This window comes from Acromyrmex echinatior, chromosome 2 (assembly GCF_024713525.1).
Source record: "Acromyrmex echinatior isolate Ae372 chromosome 2, ASM2471352v2, whole genome shotgun sequence".
NCBI lineage: Eukaryota > Metazoa > Arthropoda > Insecta > Hymenoptera > Formicidae > Acromyrmex > Acromyrmex echinatior.
In genome coordinates this window covers 17,930,690-17,947,034 of record NC_141853.1, presented here as the reverse complement: position 1 = coordinate 17,947,034, position 16,345 = coordinate 17,930,690, and the positions used below count along the sequence as shown (strand labels likewise).

Here is a 16,345-nt window from a genome sequence, read left to right as displayed (position 1 = left end):
TACATACTACGAGTCTCGACGATACAGATGTTCCCGTATGTCACAAGGATTTTTCCGTAACCACGACGGAAGTTTTCTCGAGACACCGGGCCACCTTACATCTGTTTAGACTCGTTGACAAGCTTTTTATAAGGAGAGATAGGTTTATATTCTGTAGTGAGTATGCTGCAAGGAATAACGCGACTTGTATACGTCTTTCGTCCATAAATTGAACTTATTTACTTAAGCGATACTTTACAGTTATGATACGCAAAGAATATAACAATAATTTGTGAGGTATTTTCTTAAAGAGATAGATAAATCTTTTCGACTTGTATATTTTATTTAAATAAATAAAATATAATTATATAATTACAAGATAAAATATATAATTATATTATAAAATTTTGGAGTAAAATTTTTTGTTACACTTATATACAATGATACCTTCTATTTATCTTTTCTTTTTTCTTTCACTTACTTTCTATATAATCTCAACAAGAATCTGTTCCATCACGATGAAGCGTAATACTAGGCACAGTAACGGGTTAAATAAACACCGCGTAATTTCAGGAACGTTTCCTAACGACGTTGCATCTGGTGTACGCGATCTTGTGTAAACAGACGGGATCGAGACGAGCCACTCGAAACGTTCGCGAAGGGTTGCTAGTTTTCTTAAGTCAACCAATGAAGGCTCCGCGCTCGTTTGAGCCAGGTTAAGGTACCACTCGACATTGATTTATCCCAACTCGTAATCTGTATAGACGTGTTTCTTCGAAACGCAGCGCCAGTAGTGTCGTTGACACGATGTCCTAAGATTATTGTTTTAGTCCTTTTCATGAAACGACGACAAGTTATTCTCTTTTTAATTTCTGAAATATTTTCCAAGACATTCAGCTGGGCTTAAAATTGTATAGGATCAAAAGAATTACGAATTTCTTTATCTAACATTTGCCGAGATATCGTATTTCATCGAATTTATTTTTAAGAGAAAACGATATTGGTAGAGCTGGAAAGCAAGAAGGCATGATTGGACACAGTCCGACGTCGTCGAGAACTGCCGTAGGGTCATAGCAATTTTTGACCGTCGCAAAGTCGTCGACTTCCGCATATACATTCCATGGAGGGGGAAGGGGGAGAGGAAGGGAATAGACGAGCTATGGAGCGGATGGAGCTATGACCCCCGGCTCGATTCGCACTAAACTGTATCCTGTAATTCGGCGGCTGCGGCGCGCCGCGGCACGAAAAATTCCAGGTCGCGCTAATAAACTAAATACGGCATCGGAAATGAGAGACCGCGGGTGTATTATTTATACTCGCGCGCTTCTATGGTGCCGACGGCGGCTTTAATGTGCTGCAGCGTTGCTCGCCGCGCTCTCGCAGTTTATACAACGCAATAACGTTATTAGGTGGCTGGCATCCGGTATAAATTTCACCACCACCATCGCCACCGCCACCACCACTATCACCAGCACCACCGTCGTCACAGACCATGAGACCACGCCGGCCACCGTCGCCACCAACACACACTTGCACACACTTGCACACACTGACACTCACCGGCTCGCCCCATCGCGAGCCATCGTCGCCGCTCTTCGCCACTCTTCTCCTCTTCATTGTTGTCGCCCTTTTCCCGCCGCTGTGTTGCCGCCGACCCGCGCTCTCCTGTCGCACAGCGTTAAAGCATGGCGTCCTTATGGGCTCGAAACTTTGTCGTCGATGATTACATGAACCGTCGACTGTATTAATTACGGAACAGCTGCGCGCGCTTGGTGTTTTCGGCGTCACCGCTCTGTTTAGCGTTGAATAAAACTAAACTGCGGTATACCGGAGCAATCCAGGCGATAGAATCGCTTCGCGTAAAACGGGTGAATTTAATGCCATTGCGTTTTGCTGGACGATGCTGCTTTTACGAATTCGCGAGAATTTTTTTACGTTAAACTAATATCCGAATAAAATGTAAATTTCCTTTGTTGCGTAATATTGAATGAACGACGCAAAAATAATTTCCAGGGTTGATATCCCGCGGCGGGAAGCGCCGGGTATTTTTTTTTTGTCGACCCACCGTAGCCGATAATACCATTGGCAGTCCGCTATAAATACCGCTCGAAACGTCATTATTAACATTTGCGACACCAATGCATCCGTCCTCATTTCTGCCTGCCGCCCTTCCACCGTTACACACCGACGCAAACTGCGGCAACGTATTCCCCGATTGCAATTGCAATATGTTAAAGCATGTTTTTATGATTTCAAAAATTTGTCGTTGGAGACTACATAACCCGTTAGCCGTATTAATTATAGAGCAGATGCGTCGCATTTTGAAATGCACATCGAAATTATTTCATGCGCATTTCACGAGCGTTATGCGCGAAGCGCCGGCGAATTTTTGAGTACTTAACTCAATTACCCGATTAATTCAATCGCGCGAGCATGAATGCCGCGCGGGAAGAAGCCCGTATATTTTTTTCCAGAGGCACGTACCGCGTGTTTCGAACACTGGGGGTTTGCTTTGCTTTTTTTTTTGTTTTTTTTTTTTTTATTTATGAGCGCGATTATCGCACACTTGAAATCAGGCATCCTCTTATTACGTGTCGCGTATGCGACAAACAACGATTTGGCAAATTGCGGCATACGTTTTCTGCGAAAACGTTACAACACGAATTATTTTGTGCCGTTAGTGCATGTATCACGACGCGTTCATTGTTGTAGTTAGCGAGTTAACAAACGACGGTAATGTATCAATCCACTTTACGGCGCCGGCACTCCGAATAAAACAAATATTTGTAAAATAAAAAAAGCATCGTCGATCAAATTCGCTAGATTATAATAGTAATGAAGCGGCAGTCACTTCCCCTTTCTCCAAAATTGCAGGAAAAAAAAATAGGTACGCTTAAATAATTAATTTAAGAAGAACAATCGTTCGAAACGTTTGCGAGAATCGAATAATCGGAGAATAAATAATCAAGAGAGCAATATCTTATTTAATTGAAATTAACACTAGCATTAGCTGTGTATTGGTAAAAGCCACATACGAACGCACGACGACGTACCGACCCCTGCAGGAAATTATTGATAATCGCATCAATATCCGCGCGATTGTCAGGCACAGCGTACCAATAATTTATGCACAATTGGACGTGGGTATCGATACGGTGCAAGCAACCTGCAACACATGTCGCTCTATTAATAACACTGCAACCGGTGCTATAGATGCCTCACTAATTCATCGAAAAAGGGTATCACCCGTCAGCTTTAGATGTCTCACGTTATTCTCCTCTTTCATGCGGACAACAAACGACTGAACGACAAACTCCACCTTTTTCGTGTATACGATCTTGGGGGAAAGAGGTGGGAAGAATATTACAATGGCATGATAATCAAAGATCTTCATTTGATGCGGAATACATTCGAAGAAGGGTATAATTCTTCACGCGAAACGTTAAGAATGATATTACATGGAATTATCTACAGTGAGTCAGCCAAGGAAATTCTTGCACGAATACCCTTATGAAAATTTAATGACTTTTTAAGCAAAATTTGTTCGAGCCGATCTAATGGGTGGAAAAAAATGTAATTACGGAAAGTGATATTTCACTTCCCCTTAAGCAAATCAATGTATTTCGTTACACGTATACGCCATGTATGATAAGCCTTATGTTTGTGCAATTACATTTGCATTTATGAGCTCGATAGGATGCGCGGATCTTAGGATCGTAAAAAAGTATTCGAAGAAGGCAAGCGTGAAAGAAAGACGGGGGAGAATGTTATGTATTGATGCAAAAATATGATAACTTTATATAATTATCCATAATTTTCCAACACGCAATAACACACGTGGCACTGGTATACAAAGAAATATATTTCACAATCCTCGAGTCTTATTTTCCTCGAAGTATACCCTGAAGGTTCTACGTACATGTCCAATACTTTTTATAGCCGCATGTCTATCTGAATACACGAATTTTCTGTTTACGGAGAAGCTGTCATCGACAGAATCGTGCGCGTTTTAAGGACCTCGAGCGACAACGAGATCCACGTTGCATTGGGGCGTGTTGTCACGGCACGCTCACGTGCAAACGTGCAAACGTGCAAACGCGTGGCCCTCCCCCCCCCCCTCCGCGCGCTCTCGCACGCCGAGGATAAATCAAAAGTATGAAATGCGCCCGGCAGAATTTCGGTATATTTATGGCGGGGGGCAATTCAATGATACACATTCCCGGTCGCGCGTAATAGTCAATATTTCCATCAGAAGCACACCTACAACTCACGCCTACGCTGACAAACCGCGCGGCCAACGGTGCTTTATGAGAGTTCAGGGCGCATTTGACAGCGCGATGCGCCGAGCCAGTTGTTGCCATTTATTCGCGCATTACATTACTCTGTTACCGAGTCGAGTGTCACCAGCTAATTTGCATTATAAGTGCCGCTGATGTTATCATCGCTTCGCTTATACGTTATGGCGCCGCTGACGGATCGTCAACGGCGGCCGCGCGATCGTTCATGTATACGTTAGTGAATATGATGCTGGCCGCGCGCGAGTGCATCCCGCGGTACGCCATGTGCACCCCCGGTCACCCCCACCTGCCCGATGATCATCGCAAAAGCGACCTGGCCAACGATAATCGCGTCCGATTCGCGCCTATCGAGCTGTTGACGGCCGTCCGCAACGCTACGCGCGATATCGCGGCCCCGCATGAAAATAATTATTGCATTTTAATTGTGAGGACGCGGGAGAATTGCATCGACCAGCGGTCAGGCTTAAGCAATTAATTAGAGTCGGATATTAATAGATAACGCGCGTTTAGATGCGGAATTCAAATGGTATGATGATTAATGATGACGTGTTAGCAGGAAATGAAACTCTTCATCAACAATATGAGGCTATCATTTCTTGTATTGCATTATACCATTATTAGCATTATACCACGTTAATGCGCACTATATACTCGTTTGCACTGTAAAATGTAAAGAAAGAAAATAAAAAGGAAAAATTAATTGTGCGATCATTCCAATTTTATTCAAATCAAATGTTCCGATTGATAGCGATTTTTCGCGTCGAATCATCTCATTTTTCGCTACCTTTAATAACTCCTTTTCTTTAAGCGATGAAAGGAATATTAATCAATTTTAATCGCAATGTTTCATAATGTCGTAATGTTTATATTTCAGACCATGTTGTCCGCAAAACACGAGAAAAATTAATTAAGCGCCACTCTCACCTCAGAAAAATCCGGCTCTTTCCGCTCGTAATAGCGTCGCGCGCTACCTTTGAAAATATTTTCAAAATCGCGACATGCTAGATGCCGACGTTATTAGACGGTGGCCGGTAGTAATTACTACTAAATAATTTCACCGCGCGAGAGCTATCCACCGGTCCACCAGCAGATGTAAATTCCCTCCGCTCGGTCGTGTACTTGCTGTATGAATTCCGCACGAATATCCGAATGTCCGACCTTTCTCGTGGACGTCTGCCGAGCGGCTGAAGTGGAGATTGAAGTGAAATATGAAAATCCGGGGTTTCGTCCGAAACGAAACCCCGGGACTTCGTATTGGGCGCATCGCGTGCTTAACGAGGCGCGTATAAGACGGAAAAACATAGGTAATGAACGTGAACAAGAGCGCGTCTCCCTTTTTCATGGGTGACGCATCTCGTAAAAATCGTCCCCTGAATCATGGAAAAAAAAAGAGAGAAAAAAACGTAGTTGAAGAAAAATACGAGAATGAGATGGTAGGAGCGGTCCACAGTATATAATGGCCTCCGGCGTTCGATACTATTTTGGGTGAACATTCGCGGAACCTCCGTTGGTTAATTTTTAATTAGCTCCCTTCGTCGCGGGGACAGTTTCGTGCCCGGAATTTATTAAGCGTCTCGTATATATTCTGCCCGAAGATTCAAGTTTCTACGAAAGATAACAGTTTCCCTATTTGTAAACGTAATATTGTGTCGCAGCAAGGAAAAAGTCTTTAAAAGTTCAAATTAGATGGAATTATTTTGGTAGATTTTCCATTAAACGAACTGTCGTTGAAATCATCGCTCGCTAATGCGCGCAAGACGACATCAGTAAATCCGTCCCAAGCGAGAATCAACGTTTTAAAATATAATTACCTTATCTACTACCTCTGTACAAATGAAACACCCGCGACACAACACATGCCGCACGCTTTTCGTGCGTACGCGCGCGTGTGCGTGCGCACACACGAACGCAGATGCCGCCGTACAATTATTATGTGCGCTCAGTGCACCTACAATGCAAACGGGAATCCATTTCGGAGTGGCAATTCGCGCGATACATTATCCAGTCAGCGTCGGCTATACAATTCGTAGTCGTTTCAGCCGCCGTAATAACGCCGACATTTCAACCCTCGTTTCGCCCTCTCTTGTAAGGGGGTGACCAGGGGCCGGAGCGGAGGTGGTTTCGCGGTGTCAGCGACAATATTTTCCTTCGACGGGGGTACGCGTCATACACCGATACTTTTTTCCCTGGTTCCCTTCCTCTCTCTCTTTCTCGTCGACGTGGCGGGTGAAATAACTCATTTCGAGAATGCGTGCCAGCCAGTGAGGCTGTCGATAGCAGCCACGTCTGGAATACATGACAACGTGTAAACAACGTGGCAGGCGGCCCTGTCAGACTCGCGTTGTATTTCGAGAGCAGAATGGATGGGAGTATCGTTAACCAGTCGGTCGGTCGTACCGACGCAATTTTATGAACGTGTCGCGTTATCCTCCCTCGAACGAAGAAGTCTGCCTTTATTAAATAATATCACGATATATCAATTAGTAGAATTATAAACAATTGAAATTGATATCTTATTTATATTAAATTCTGAAGTTTTAATTCTGTTATTAATGGAACAATAAATATCTATACCCTGCGAAATACGCGAATAATAATAATAAAAAGAAAAATGTCAAATTGCAGTGGCGATAAATCACGAGGGTTCCAGCTTCTCCTCTTACAGAGTTCTGTGAAAATCTATTATTCCTCGTACGATAGTCTTAATGAGGCAAAAAGCACTCCCGGAGTCATCGGCACAGCTGCATCTGGATCGTTGCCGGCGCGGCGCTCAGTGGCTTATTGAATTAGACGGGAACGAATGAAGAGCTGGTATATATCCGCCATATGCGGCTTTCGAAGAGACGAGCGTATTGCGGCTCTTGCGAAAAAGTGCAACGTGGTTACTCTTAGATGCGATACTTTACGCGAAATCGTAGGTTTAATGCTATCACAGACTTTGCACTTTAATGTGTGTATATAATATGCCTCGGTTTGAAGAATCTGTCACAGTCAATGAATGTACCCGTGTATGTTGTCTTTAAATTACAATAGCGATTAAAGAAAATTATATGCTCGTGTAATAAAGCAGCATAAAATTAATAGAAATCTCTAAATAATAAATATTATAAAGAAAAATATATGTACGTAATAAATACTACAGTATATGTGTAAAAGCCGAAGCAGTTCTTTGAATTTTTCTATTCAGAATTCTTCTTGCTCTCTTAAAGTAAATCTCACTCTGAAGAGTAAACTCTTAAAGATTGAAAATTGAGCCATTCTTTTTCAAGATCATTAGAGTAAAATTCTATTTCAAAGACTTTAGAGGATGGATTTTTGTACGATCAAGTGAGAATATTATGCGACATACGATGCACATCGATACAATTCGACGCGAGAGAAAATCGACGAGAATCTGTGTGACTAATTAGCGTGTCCCTCTTTCCCCTCGTGTCTTCGATTCGAATCGCAGTTCTGCGATTGTCGGCGAGGCAGCGGTATGTACGTCTCGCTCTCGCGAGCCACTCGCATCAATTTAAGTTTTTCTTCCACAGGCACGAAAAAAAGGGTGCATGATCTTCACGATTGTGTGCGCTCACAAAGCGCCGACGTGCCGCTGAAAACGTTCCGTCGACTTTCTTTTACAGCGCGTTATATCTTCTTTTCTTTCTCGCTCTTCCTCTCGTCTCCCCGTTCTCCTTGGTCCCCTTATAACTCCCTCTCCTACTTGATTTCACCCCACCATTCTACATCGCTCCCTTTCGCTCCCTTTAACTTTATCCGCTTCCTTCCTTCTCCGTGACGTTTGATGTTTCGCGTTTGTGCCGGTCATTCGGCGCAAGAAGCGCATTATAGACCGTAAATGTTGGGACCAGATGCTGAATTCGTCATCGGCCCGCTGCTCTTTGGGCCCTTTGGGAATCAAAATAGAGGATTATGATCCCTTCCTTCGTTAATCGTTCCCGCAGCTAATATGTGACGCGAGTTTTTAATTCTTCATTCATACGTCGCGCTATTGAACGGGACGATTTGGGACTTAGGCTTAAAAATACTTTATCTTGATGATAGAAATATACATATATTATTGTTTTATCTTATTTTATTAAACCAAACATACATTATTGCTTTGCTTGACATAGCAATATTTCAACCGAAACTTCGAACAAAATGTAAAATATCTTGAAATAGTAATAAATAAACCAGAAATACAGAGAAGATAATACTGCATGAATAAAATTAATTTATTAAATTTCGTATATTGAACATAAAAAAAGTACAAAGAATTAGATTAGAAAATCTATACATCATTTGATATATCGAGCTTAAAGGCTCAACGCATTTGATGATCAAATGAAGGATTCGCGTCTGATCTTTTTCTTTCGACGACTATTTCCATAATACGGTAGGATCAGTAATCTAAGGAACGAGACAGAATGGTCTCGTGAATATTCACGGGAGCGCGCTTGAAATGAGATGCGAATGCGTGTCTGGTCGTAACAGTGCATCAATGCGCAAATAATGACATGACGAAGGAATAAAGGTCGTCTTTGCTCGTCTTTCCTCCAGCCATCGAGAGTCAACATCGGGAAGACTTAATTACTTGGCCCTTTCCACACACGCGATCTTACTCATCGGTCCGGAAACCTCAGGTACTGGGTGACCATGAAACAAATATAGGGATATCATTTAATATGTTATGTTTTTTAATAAAGCAAAATATTTTACTATCGAGAAGTTTGCAACATTTTTCAAATAATTAGACGAAACAAAGAATTACCGTTAAGTACCTTTTTGCGAAACCATAAACTAAAATATCACATAAATAAAAAAACTATTAAAAAGTAATAGATTTAGAATATAAAATAAAACTATATATTATGCACCATTGAATTTGCATTTAAATTGCACTACATGTATATTCTTTTATTATTACAAATATAAAGACATTCTGTAGAAGTAACTTATCTATAATTTTTTTTTGTCTTCTGATCGAGAACCTTTGACTGGATCCACCCGTTAGAGGATCCGATCTCAGAGCGTGAGTAATTCAGTCTTGCGCGGGCGACGTAATGCATCACGGTAAACTAAAAACGCACCGATTCGTCTCCGGCTGTTTCCATGTGGGCCGTATGATTGCGCTTTATTATCGCGGAATTTCAGGTCAATTGTTAAATTGATCGGCAATTTTCATTCCAGGAATTGAAATCTTTATCTCCGCTTACGTACGGCGTCGCCGAGGTCGACGTTCGTGTACACAGGCGATCGCAAGTGAGAGGACAAGATAATCGGAGAGGGGAAAGTAAATGAAGAAGGAGATGGAAAGAGGATAAAGCGGCGCGAGAGCTCCACAAGCTCGTAAAAACGGATAATTATCGATGTCTGGCCCTTTTATTGCAGCCGCCTGTCGATCACGGCCTCGGCAAGAAAACGGCGGCTGTGCGATCGCGTGCGTCTTGATGCCTGAACGTGTTTGTCGGATTTCTGCGATACGGTCGTCGATAATATAGCAATTATCCATCAATAAAATACCGTGTGGCACTCTACTGAACACACTACCCCACATGTTTGTTTACTAACTTAATTGATGTGTGACCGTTTTTCTGGGAAGGTGTATATATTTCATGTTAACACTTATTATCCTCCTTTTCTATAGATAATTTCTTTCGTTTTAATTACAATCTAAATCATTCAATCAATATTTGCTCTTAATTTCTTTTTAATCCGTCACATGAATTCAAACGTTGGACGTATCATTTATTAAACAATATAATAAAATATAAATAGAATAATTGATATCAAAATACACAGTAATTTCGCAAAACGAAATAAACGATAACAGGAAACATTTTCGCTTTTACATTGGTGATTAGCAGAAATCACGGTGTTGCTAGTGATAGAGAGAGGGATCAAAAGAGAGATGCGTTCGTAGAAGCAAATTAAAGGATGGTTCGAATTGGGGTGGTGCGGTACATTTGACGTCGAATGGCGTCGGGTCGAGAAGCGACAGAGCTCAGGGGCTGAACAAATGAAATGAAATGTTGTTGCTTTCTGCGCGAGGACGAGAGTGATAATAGAGAAAGAGAGATTGTTTGTCGTTACACCCTTCCATCCGTTCCGTATACCGGCGCTATTCTCAGTTAGACTGCTTATTTGCCTAATTGCGTGACGCGCCCGATAAATTTCTACAAATCGACGCTTTGTTTTGCAAATTTTGTCCTCGTACGGACACTGAACTTCTGCAAACTCCAAATTTGCTCGAGATTATCAAAACAAAGGACGATCTAATTCGTTGAATCTAAAGTCCTTTGTAAAAAAAGAAGATCAAACGAGTACATCACGTAATAAATGTTACATAGCGTAGGATAATTATTTTTTTCTAAAGAACTACTGCCCTGTACTATTTTGAATTTTAAGAATTTAACAATTCCTGATCCATCTGCGCTTTGATAATTCAATACGAACTTGATATTCGTTATTATAATTCGATAGACCGTCACCGAAAGAATCGTCATGTTCTCGAGAGTTAGATTTAAATGAAGCTCTCCTATATCGCGCTCTTTGAGAAACGAAGCATCGTGAAGCATAACCGATAAGATCCGTTCGCAGAAAAGACGATTCGCGGATCCTCTTATGTGATCCCCAACTTGTGGCTCGTTAGCGAATCGGGATCAATGGGTTCGTCGTGGCGCTCGTAATTTTATAGGATTCCACAACAACGGGGCGCATCGGGCGCTCGGTGGTTTGATATCGAGCATGGGGATCGGTGAAGTGGAGAGTGGTGCGCGCAAGGGTAGTCTTGTTAAAAGTAGCCCGCCTCATTGCCTCCAATATCTGGTAAGTACTGCTCTTTTGTAAAAGCACAGCGCTCGGGAGCCGAGCATCTCAATAGCCACTCAAACCACCCACAACGCCATATTGTCACATGAACGTATATAAACTGAGCTGCACGCGTGCCCGCACTTGTGGATCCGTAACTCGTAAATGCGACGAGATATATCTTATATTACTTTGCTAAATAATTTTTGTTAGCGCATTTTGAACGAGCAATTGTATATTTCTCGATAATCGTTCAATGCCGTGCATGGCATTGCTAACATATTTGAGTGTTTCTCGAAATTTATTCAATGCTGCCTGAGATTCAGTCATTCAGTGCTTCATCTTTCTCTTTGGTTATTATTATGCAACGATATTCTAAAAGATTTATCATTTAATTCTCTTTGAGAAAGCATGTGTAGTATTAAAGGATATAATATTGTTGACAAAAAAAATATTTCTCGATAATTGACCAGTTGCTTGTTATTTTCGTAACTTCGTTTATCTTATCGAACGTTATTGTCTAATCATATTCCAAAACTCGTTGAATCTTTTACAAAAACGAATATTAAGTATTAGCAAACGCGTAATAACATTGAAATAAATTTATCTCTTTAGATTCTCTATAATTTATTTTTTATCAATCTGTATTACGTAATATCATTATAACAGTTTTGATTTATTTTGAATGATAGACTGTTTGAATAATTGTATGCTTATTCATTAACATACAATACATAAATCATTACAATTATCATTTTAATAAAAATTCATGAACTCAATATTTTAAATTATGTTAAACGATTCATAAGATGAAACAGAAATATGATGATAAGTGATATTAATCTTTAGAAACGAAATATTCGGTGATATTTTAGAAAACGTTACATTTTACAAACAATAGCACAGCGTAGCTGGACGACGCGATGCGTGTTGTACACAAAGGTCACCACATTGTCGTCATTCATACCGCAACGATCGAACGAACAGGTAACGTCGCGAGACGCTCCGCATTACTTTCTCTTGATAACTTCTCTAATAGTTCAAGTGAATGTCAGTCGATTAATATATTTCGCACATCGCGGCAGTTCATTCAAGTATAAAGTTCGACTCATTCATTGAAAAATGAGAACCGAAACGAAAGACAGAATGATTTAAAATTATAAACTACTATAAGTGAAATTTAGACAAATAAAAATAAATCAAATAAGAGAAAGAATCCTGTTTTCGATCGAAGCGGATCTTGATGCTTGAAAATGTTCAATATGCAAATTTACAAAATACATTTTTCAATTCTATAAACTGCGCGATTCGGTTCGTTGGACTTGAAATACAATCATGAACTGAAACTAAAAATAACATTAGAGATTACAATCTATAGAAACGATTAAAAATAACTTAAATTAAGTATAATTTAACGTTAAGTATAATTTAACAGTGTAATATAATGAATGGAAGTGTAAAAATATCTTAAGTGTTGATGCTTCTGTCAAAGATGTAAGATAATACAATTCCGACGATTTTTTATGTCAAACGTCGGTTTAGAACGATGTCATATATGTACGTACGTGATATTGAAGTTTCGAGTTCGAAGAGATCGCGAGAAAAACGGTCTTCTTCGCAATCATGGATTACGACGTCAAGTTAACGAGACTGCGGCCTTTCCGATGCCCGGAGGCTACTTATTTCGCATATCAGGGCGTATAACATTTCTATACGAAGGGCGTACGCGGCCGGCCAACACCTCAAGGCAAAGCGACCGCATAAAAACGTGAAATATCACGGGTGTTTCCTTATCGCCTGCTCGGTCATATGTAAAAATGAATAAAATCTCGGTAAGTTGCGCCAGGGGATCGCACGGTAGTCGCTCCAGGCCAGTCAGTCGAATCTGATTCCGTACGTTTTTAGCATACAAGTCGACAGGCAAGCTTGGAAATAAATCGTTACGTGCACGATTTCGTATCTGGCATTTCCTGAGTGTCCGCAAATATTCACAAGTGCAAATGAAATGCATCAAATATATCGTTATTGCTCTTCTTCGCGACCATGTAAGTTTGCACTGATGCGGAGTTAAATACCGTGGTAGTGTATTAATTTATCTTAATTTAAGCGATAAGATAATGCTTATTAAAAAGAAACGGGAAACATTAATGATATAATATTCGCGATAGCGAATAAAAAGAAGCAAGACAAAGTCAAGCCGCAGCTAAGCAGAAAGGGATATCAAGGGGTGGACCGAAGAGAGAAAATCCGGGCACGCAGGAGACGAGAGGCACGTAGCGTGCGAACAATAAGCAATAATAGGTAATGCAATTCAAACGTGGAGGCTGGCAATACTCCGAAGCCGACGGGGTGGTTACAATGCCGGGAAATGCAAGACAGGCATTTCCTGCGAAACGCGACGGCAGCGGCGAGAGGCGGACAGGGATGGTTGGAGAAGGGGGTGGAGAACGGAGACAATCATACAATACGGGACGTTCGGATAGTCTATCGCATATTTGCCTTTACGCAATTCTCTACTCGCGCAAACGCTTCGCTCGCGATATTACGCAATCGCGATTTATCCAGTGCAACATGACGCGACGTGATGCGGCGCAACGCAGTCATCGTCCGGATGCGTGGTTGTATTTAATCCGGGGGATGTTCTCAACGTGCCTGCGTACGGTGATGAAAACGCTACGAATAACCGCGAATCTCTGTACCTTACGTTTCCACAATATTGGTAAATAACCACCAACGAATCCCACTCTGTATCGCAATACACTTTTCCAACTACAGAAAAATTTTGTAATAAGTTAAATGTATAAACAAAACTAATGTTTATAAATAGAATTACAAATTAATTAAAACAGTTTCTATTAACAATTATTTTAATAATGATAGTTGATATTTAAAATTTATTATTTCAATGATAAGAAATTTCCATTATTCTGTCATCAACATAAATTTAAATTATTCTCGAGATGTTTTATACTATTATCTTATCTGTATCCTATTATCTTACTTATAAATATTAATTTATTGGAGTAATTGAATTATGTCTGCGAACAGTGAGATATTTCTTATGAAATCGTCTCTGTATCTCTAGGCTCGCGCATAGATCTCGATGTGGTGGGATGATCTCGGGGAGAGGCATGAGGATGTAGTAGATGAAATCGTTTGTTCTAATATCGCAGGTCCGACCCCCGAAGCTCGAAGATGGAAGTTTGTCCGTTGAAAATTGTCCGGGTGACGTTGCAAATGGGTCCAGACGATTCCGCCCGTCTCTTCTTGTAGCTTTACCGTGACACTCACACATATGTTTTCAACATAGCCGACAGTAGCTTCTCGCCTCGAAATCCCGTGAGGCTAATTCTTAAGATATCGTTCGACGTTGACAAAAGTGGCCATATCGGAGTCAAAGTTTTCGCAGGAGTGCCGTATTTGTACTTGCAACGGCTTGTATTCTTTATCATTGTGTTTCGTTGTGAATCATAAATGTGTATCATAAATATTCGATCAGCAGTGGAGTTACTTTTTATTGTACAATTTTTAAATTTATAGTGATATATTTATGACATCGATTTGATTATTATTAACATCAGTGACACTCAAGATAATAACGATAATTTATTATAAGAGAATTACATTCTTGTCTTTATAAAAATATCGATAGCGCTTATTATACCTGTACATGCTATCTATTATAAATGAAAATTTCTCAATTTATATCGAAACTCTTTCTATCAAATCCCATTCTCGACAAGTCTCTTCTCGCTTCACGTAGTAAGATTTCTACAGAGAGACTCGAGGCGAAACGTCATCGGTCTAACTCAGAAGGCAAATGACACGAGAAATATAATCCATGCCACCCCGGGCTTTGAACCCGGAGAACTTCTTACCCTTCCCACTCAACATCGTTATAACTCCTTACAGGCTTGGCCTCTCTTTCCCTCGACCGCTCTCCCCTTTCGTCTACGTCAATCCCAGAGAAAGCTGGGCATTGTCGTACCGAAATTGTGCGTAACTACGACAATAGTTCGGCAGGATTGGGCGAAATTAATGAAAACTCGCGTAGGATCCACGAAGAAGGGGTGAAGAGAGAAAGGGATGAGACCCCCCCAGAAACAGATATTCCAACGGTTGAAGGAGAAAGGGGAAGGGGGTTCGTGGGGGGCTAATCGTGACAAATACTGATCCGGGATTGCCGAATTATAAACTAATGTCTCGAGCAAACTTCGCCCAGAATAACTTTCTCCTCCTCTATCTGATTACTCCTCCGAGTGCTCGCTCAACCTTCAAACAGCGTGTATATTATCTTACGTCAGTTGTCCTGAATTTTATTTGAACCTTCATATATATTAGTTAAATAATACAAAATATACATTTTTCTATTTAATTTAATTTTATTTAATCTGTAAATAAGATGTTCAGCATAAATATAGAAGATAATCTTAATTGTTCTATTAAATAATTTCATTTTTTTTACGACTCTATTTTTATTAAATAAGATAATTAGAAAATAAAACATGTCAAAACAGAAATTTTTTTAATCGATTAAAAAAAACGATAATTATATAAAGTACTAAACGTATAACGTACAAGCATCAGTAAGCATATTGCATTGGTGCAATTTCAACCGGCGAACTAAAGGGGATGATTTCGCCATCTTTATGTCTTGCGACCGGGCGTGTAAAGGATAACGGAAAGAGGGTGGTTGATGGTGAAGTTAGAGGGCGAACGTGAGTAGGCGGACGAGCGGCAATGTTCTGGGCCGGCCAAGAGAGAAAGGAAATTGGATGATATTTCCCGCAACGATCAAATCTTATTGCCAATTGAAAGAGGAAAGTTCGCGGTACATTTACCCCGAGAAATCACCGACGACGAAGAGGTGAGCTAGTGAAAATGGCCGCTGCGATCTGCGATTCTGCAAATCACTCGTGGCTCTTTCCATCGCGATAACAAGCTCGTCTACGAGAAAGTAATACGAAAATAATTACAGTCAGATTGATAGTCCGGCAAATAATTAATGGAATAAATTCATTTTGAAAATATAATTAAATATTCGCGTATCTTTTATATCAAAATTATTCTAAATATCTCTTGTTATTTAAAAGAAATCAACTTCTTATTTCTTTTTTTCTAAAATAGACTGTTTATAAAATACATTGAACCAATTGATACGGAAAATAATCTTAGCATTGTTCTTACGTTCGTAAACTTACAGCAGATTGCAATCTAGTATTAGATTTTCTCTCATTTATTCGTATCCCCTTATCACATCGCACATCCCGGTA

At 40.4% G+C, this 16,345-nt stretch overlaps 2 protein-coding genes and 1 long non-coding RNA gene across 6 annotated transcripts in view; 1 reads left to right on the top strand and 2 right to left on the bottom strand.

Moving 5' to 3' along the window:
• The window catches only part of LOC105143509 (uncharacterized), a 559,838-nt gene that overhangs the window by 292,794 nt on the left and 250,699 nt on the right, over nt 1-16,345 (bottom strand). The gene's annotated exons all lie outside the window — the stretch shown is intronic.
• LOC147910575 (uncharacterized) overlaps nt 1-16,345 on the top strand; it is a 133,868-nt gene that overhangs the window by 91,758 nt on the left and 25,765 nt on the right. The gene's annotated exons all lie outside the window — the stretch shown is intronic.
• Nucleotides 418-16,345, bottom strand: part of LOC147910576 (uncharacterized) — a 38,033-nt gene continuing 22,105 nt past the window's right edge. The window contains exon 2 of the long non-coding RNA XR_015544058.1: nt 418-8,908. This is a non-coding gene — a long non-coding RNA (uncharacterized LOC147910576). The remainder of the gene's footprint in view (nt 8,909-16,345) is intronic.